Below are 6,872 nucleotides of genomic sequence, written 5' to 3'. Positions count from 1 at the left end.
GGAGGAGGAACCGGCCTTGCTGAGCTCACTGAGCCATTTGCTCCTGCTCGGGGTGGAGGAGAAGGGGCTGATGGCAGGAGAGCCTGGGATGCCCAAAACTGCCAATCCCAATCCTGCCTTCCCTTAGGAACAGCCCCTTGGAATGAGCCCTGCCCAGGGAAACACAAACAGCAGCCAGAAACTCGAGCTCTGACAAACTGGATATCCCCAGAAACCATTTGTATGTCATGGACAAAAGGTTCAGAGCTTTTAAAACGACCCCAGACAATTCAAGAAGCCAGCCAGGCACCCTTGACAGCCATTAAAGATAATTACCTCAGAAAGTGAGGAGTGGGAGGGGCTGTTGTTATGGATGTGTATTTGTTTGGATCCTTTGTCAATAAACAGACTCTGTGATCACCTGTGATTTTGCAGTGTGTATTGGAGGATTACCTCATGCTGAACAAATTTTCTAACTTTAAATTGTTACAGAGTCTTTTGTCCATCACAGTTGAGCATCAGTATGAGAGCAACACTCTTATTTTGGTAAATCAAAGAGGACCAGGTGCCTCTGCTGGGATTTTCTCACTCTCAGGTCCAGCACAGAACACAAATGTTGGTTCTCAGCCAGCCCCTCCAGCTCTGCCCCATCCTCCCCATCAGCCTCTCCCACCCCAGCTGCAATTCTCTGGAATTGCAAATTCCCTCTCTGCACAGCTCCTGCTAAGAGCCTTAAAATTCCTGCAGATTCAGAAAGGGGATTTCCAACAAGCATTAGGAAAATTAAACTTCTCAAGAGCTGTCTCAATCTGACAAGCTATTTCTGGCTCTTTTAAAGTGCAGTAAGTGAAAATATTCAAATGGGGGATGGGGGAGGTGTAGTAAGAGCCAGAAACGAGGACAGGTCACTCTGGATGTACCTAAGGCACCCACAGAAAACATGAATGTGAATTGTTTGAGGCCTCCTGCTGCCTTGGAATAGAAAATCCTCATCTCCCACCCTTTGGCTCCATCCAAAGCCACAGCAGCTGATAACAGCAGTGCCCCCAGTCCCAGCCCAGCCATCCCTGCCCCCTTTGGCTCCTCTCTCCCCCTCTCTGCTGCTTTTTCAGCCCCTTCAGAGCTCCCAAAGGGAGGAGAGGATTTTTATAGCCCAGGTCAGTGCAGGGGAGGGTGAGAAGCTGAGCCAGGCTTTCAAGATGTAAGGGTGTGACTCTGAAGGTGGAGATGATGTTATTTTCTTCAGGAGCATCAGAATGGCAAAATTTAGCTGTTTGCAAATTTTTGAGCAGTCTGGCCTGGCAGTCTTGCTCTAAAACCTGGAAATTGCCCTGGTTTAAGGTCTGGTTTGGGTGATGATGCCCAGTTTGTCTGTCTGTCCTCCCTCTTCTTTGCAGCAGTCATCCCCAGCAGCCTCACAAATCATATCCAGGGCTGGGGTGAGTGTGCAAGGACTGTGCAGTGCAATGAAACAAATCCTTCTGAGCTTGCACTTGCAGCCTGCCAAAAATGCCTCTCCAGCTGCAGGAATTGCTCTTGCAAAAGACAATTACTGAGTGCTGCATTAGAGTCAAGGCTGTGGGGAGAGCTTGGAACAGAGCAAGACCTGATCAATACACGGGATTTTTCACTATTGCAAAATCCTTGCAGGCTGATACACTCATTGAAGGGAGGAGCACAGGAGGGACTGGTCTGACCTTGGTATCCCAATGGGCAGAGCAGGGGGGAATGCCAAGTGCTGAGAGCAAAGCTATTGATCAGGCCTGGGAGAGGGGACTGATGGAAAAAAGCTGTAAAAAGTTCTTAAAGGCCAGGAGGAGCAGTGATTTAAGGGCTTGGCTTGATGACAACAGGATGGAAAATGTGTGTCCACAGTCATCAAAGGATTTGCTGAAGAAACAGGGAGGCATGAGATGGAGCTGTGCAGGTGGGTGAGCTCCTCGTGGACCCAGATCACCCTGGGCTGGGCACAGCCAGAGTGTGCTGACCCTGCTCAGGGGCACTGCCAGCACAGCCCCTCTCTCCTGTCCCAATTTCTGCTCCACTCTGCCTCCTGCACTCACTGAGCTCAGGAAAATGCTGCCAGGGGGGCTCAGCCATCTCTGCAGCCTGGGCTGAGCAGTGAAGCTCCCTGGATTGGTTTTTATGTCATTAGTGCATTAACTGGCTGTAGGAAGCTCTAATTCAATTATTAGGAACACAGGCCTGAACATGAATGAGCACAGTGCCTGTTGCACTTCAAAGCTGGAGTGTTCTGGGGCTGGGGACACTCACCTGGGCTCTGCCAAGGGTGACAGAGAGATGGAGCCCAGCTGGACCAGCCCAGCAAGGACCAGAGCTGGAGGAATTCAGGCACACAGAGAGATGGAGCTCATAGAGTCAGCCCAGCACAGAGCAGAGCTGGAGGAATTCAGGCACACAGAGAGATGGAGCCCAGCCAGAGCAGCCCAGCACAGAGCAGAGCTGGAGGAATTCAGGCACACAGAGAGATGGAGCCCATAGAGACAGCCCAGCAAGGACCAGAGCTGGAGGAATTCAGGCACACAGAGAGATGGAGCCCATAGAGTCAGCCCAGCAAGGATCAGAACTGGAGGATTTCGTGTACAGAGAGAAATGGTACCCATAAAGTCAGGCCAGCACAGAGCAGAGCAGGAGGAGTTCAGGCACAGAGCTGGTGCCCAGCCGGGGCAGAGCAGGGCAGGTCTGTGGCTGCCTCAGGAGCCCTGATGTGCCCCAGAGCAGCAAGGAGCCAGCAGGCTCAGGGCTGGTGCCAAGCAGCGTGGCTGGGGCACTGGTGTCCCTGCAGGAGATGTGGCAGGAGCTGTCTGTGCAGTGCAGAGCCACCCTGGCACTGTGCTGGCACTGTGCTGGCACTGCCCAGCCTCCCTGGCACTGTCCTGTCACTGCCCAGCCTCCCTGGCACTGTGCTGGCACTGTGCTGGCACTGTGCTGTCACTGTGCTGTCACTGTGCTGGCACTGCCCAGCCTCCCTGGCACTGTGCTGGCACTCTGCTGTCACTGTGCTGTCACTGCCCAGCAGCCCTGGCACTGTGCTGGCACTGTGCTGTCACTGTGCTGTCACTGCCCAGCAGCCCTGGCACTGTGCTGTCACTGTGCTGGCACTGTGCTGTCACTGCCCAGCCACCCTGGTACTGTGCTGGCACTGCCCAGCAGCCCTGGCACTGTGCTGGCACTGTGCTGTCACTGTGCTGTCACTGCCCAGCCTCCCTGGCAGGGCTCTCACACACACACACACTCAGACTGTATCCTGGGCTGCTCACCTGCAGCAGGGAGCAGAAGGAAGGGTTTGGTGACAGAGCTCTTCAGGTGACATCAGCAGCAAGGGAGGAGATGATCCTGGTGCAGGCACTCTGAGTTACCCTGGCCCCTCTGATCTGCTGAGCAGGAGCAGGAGCTCTGCTCCTCTCTGGCCATTAGGGAGTTCTCAGACACAAAGGAACTGGGAGCAGAATGCAAGTTCTGCCTCCTCAGCACTTTGCAGGTGACAGCCCAGCTTGGGTTAGAGCTCTCCTGTCCTCAGGGGACAGCTCCAGCTGCAGCCAGCCAGGGCACTGAGGAATGGCACCTGGCACCTGTCCTGCAGGACACACCTGCCTGCTGCTGGACACACCTGTGTGACAGCAGGACATACCTGTGTGACAGCAGGACACACCTCCCTGCTGCTGGACACACCTGTGTGGCAGCAGGACACACCTGTGTGACAGCAGGACACACTCTCCTGCTCCTGGACACACCTGTGTGACAGCAGGACACACCTGTGTGACAGCAGGACACACCCTCCTGCCCCTGCACACACCTGTGTGACAGCAGGACATACCTGTGTGACAGCAGGACACACCTCCCTGCTGCTGGACACACCTGTGTGACACCAGGACACACCCTCCTGCTGCTGGACACACCTGTGTGGCAGCAGGACACACCTGTGTGACAGCAGGACACACCTGTGTCCCTGCAGGACACACCTGTATGACAACAGGACACACCTGTGTGACAGCAGGACACACCTGTGCCCTACAGGACACACCTGTGTGACAGCAGGACACACCTCCTGCCCCTGCACACACCTGTGCCTGCTGGGCTCTGGTTTCTGGACTGGAACACTCAGCTGTGTGCCTGCAGTGCTCCAGGGCCGGGCAGGGATGGGCTCTGGCACCACAATGAACATGTAGCAATATGTGACAGAGCTGCTGGGCTTTCAGGACTAAATAAATTCATCTCTGGGAGTTTTTTTAGAGGCTCGAGGCATTTCTAAACGCACCATTTGGCAGGGATAGCTCCTTCCCCGAGCTCAGTGCTCAGAGATGCTGCTGGGCTGGGATCAATAGCAGTGAGTGCAGCCAGCTCTCTGCTCAGGCCACAGGAAAGGCTCTCCCAAGCTGTCACCTGCCCTGCAGCTCCCGTGGGGATGTCCCACAGCAGAGCAGCCCCTGGGGCATGGGGGTCAGGGCTGGCACACACTGAGCACTCACAGAGCTGAGCTGAAGCTCCCCAGGCTGCTCCTCTCATTTACATCCCATCCACTGCAGAAACGAGGTGTCACAGTGGTTTCCAGAGCTCCTTGGTGCAGGCTGCACATGGATTTAATACCTATTCTGCTTTTTAAGTCGCCTCCAGAGAGGTTTTGTTTCAAACCACTTATTTAGCTGCATTTCTCAGACTTGGTGTATTAATGCAGCTGGATCTAAAGCACCATATATTTAAGAGTGCTGAAGGGGAAGCTTTTAAAATGAAAGAGGAGAGTAAAGAACCAGCTCACCTGATTTATAGGACCATTGAGTTGCTACTGCTGATTGTAGTCATGCATAAAGTCTCTAAAAAGAGCCAAACTGTACCAGATAAATTTATTTTTAATCATGCCTCAATCAGTCTACTCACAGGAAGAGAGACTCAATGAAAATAAGAGGCAAGTGCAAAAAGAAGAAAACAAAAAGGTGATTAATGACTCTCAGAGGAGAGTGCTTGCTGCCAGCAGGGCTCTCTGTCAGGTTCAAGGCATTGCCAGTGGGAGCCACAGCTGCAGAGCATTGTGTGCATGCAGCACCTCAACCATCACAATCCCATGGGGTGGGATTCAGCCCCACCTTTGCTGAGCCTGGAACGTGAAATTCCTCCCCTGGGATGCCCCAAGTGCAGAAGGTTTTGCTTAAAGTGTGGGAAAAGGGAATGTGCACAGACACCCCCTCCCAACAGACACAGACATGCAAAGATCTCCACTAATTTATTCTGCTGTTAGCAGATTAATTAGTGTTTGCCTGCATGCAGGAGGGCACAGTTCACTCAGCATCCTGCACAGGGGCTCAGGCAGGAAAGAGCACTGTGAGCACAACTCCATTCATTCCTGTCTGCTCTATTTCCTCACCTACTCTCTTAAAGTTGCCTTAGTTTTGTTTAGCCAAATGTGGATCTTCCCAAGAGGAGAAAAGCAGGACCCAACCCCAGAAATGCACATGTTGGGTACCAGGCTGCAATAAAACCACGTGGATTTATTTTCAGACCTTGGTGCACCTACATTTGCAGCATAGCATCGTGGTGGTGCTGCATGTTCTCCCACCATGTAAAATCCTGGGAGTAGGTTGTGCCAGGACCCATCAAAGGACACAGCTCTGAACGGCTGCCAGGCTCTCTCAGGGTAAATGTTCTGACAGTCAAAGGAAAGAGGTGTTCAGAGTAGGGGAAAAAAAAGATGAAGCCACTAAAATGCAAATTTTATTCACAGTTGGCATGTTTATAAATATATATATTACATTCTTACAATCTACAGTACATTCTAAATATAGAGGGATTCAATCTAAGTGTTTGTGGGAGGGTGGGTGTGTATTAAACTGATCAACCAGATCCAGTGGTGGAAGACAACAAAAAGGGGGCAAGGATTTACTCCAGAAAATAAAGGGGAACTTGAAATACTTTTATAAATAAAATCCCTTAGCTGGATTTCAGTTGGTGCTTTGGCACTTTGCCACTGGAGGCTCCTCTCACAAGGAATGTCCTGGTGTGGGGGCTGGAGGGGACTGGAATCCTACATTATGTACATCCTCATCAGAAGGGAACAGAAGAAAATCACCCCCCTGGGAGAAACAGGAGCTGAGTTTAGCTGGGCAGGGCTCAGTGAGCAGCTCTCCCCTCTGCCCTCCAAACGTGCTGGGCTAAGGGGGAGCACCAGGAACTGAACCCCAAATCCCCCAGAGGAGGGCAGGGACAAGGGGATGGAAAAAAGGGAAAAAGGGGAAGGGAAAAAGGGAAAAAAGGAAAAAAGGGAAAAAGGGAAAAAGGGAAAAAGGGAAAGGGAAAAAGGGGAAGGGAAAGGGAAAAAGGAAAAGGGAAAGGGAAAGAGAAAGGGAAAAAGGGAAAGGGAAAAAGGGAAAAGGGAAAGGGAAAGAGAAAGGGAAAAAGGGAAAGGGAAAAAGGGAAAAAGGAAAGGAAAAGGGAAAGGGGAAAGGAGCACAGCTTCCAAGGCTGCCTGATCTGGGAAGTGCCCTCAGGACACCAGCTGGGAGCTCCAGACAAAAGGCTGGGAATACAAATTCAAAACAGGACAGTCAGATAAAGTGGGCTTTTAAAAATAGCTCGTTCTCTCAAACTTTCCAAAACAGACCTTCCTTAGTATGAGTGATATTCTGAGTATAGATTGTATCTTCTGCTATTTTACAAATTAAGAAATACCGAAAATTGGCTGGCAAAGTTTATTACCTTGGCATCTACTTAAAAAGAGAGTTTCAGTTTGACCTGTGTGTGTGTATCCATTGTCAGTGCTTGGGAGGCAAAGCTGCTGGTTTGTAAGAGCCCAGCTTTATCCCCTCCAGACTCTTTGGGAACTCCTGACTCCAGCTCTGGGAGCTGCTTCCTCCACACTGTTGGTTTTTGTCAGCTTTAAA

The sequence above is a fragment of the Oenanthe melanoleuca genome, chromosome 15, assembly GCF_029582105.1.
Source record: "Oenanthe melanoleuca isolate GR-GAL-2019-014 chromosome 15, OMel1.0, whole genome shotgun sequence".
Classification (NCBI taxonomy): Eukaryota; Metazoa; Chordata; class Aves; order Passeriformes; family Muscicapidae; genus Oenanthe; species Oenanthe melanoleuca.
This window is presented reverse-complemented; position numbering follows the sequence as displayed.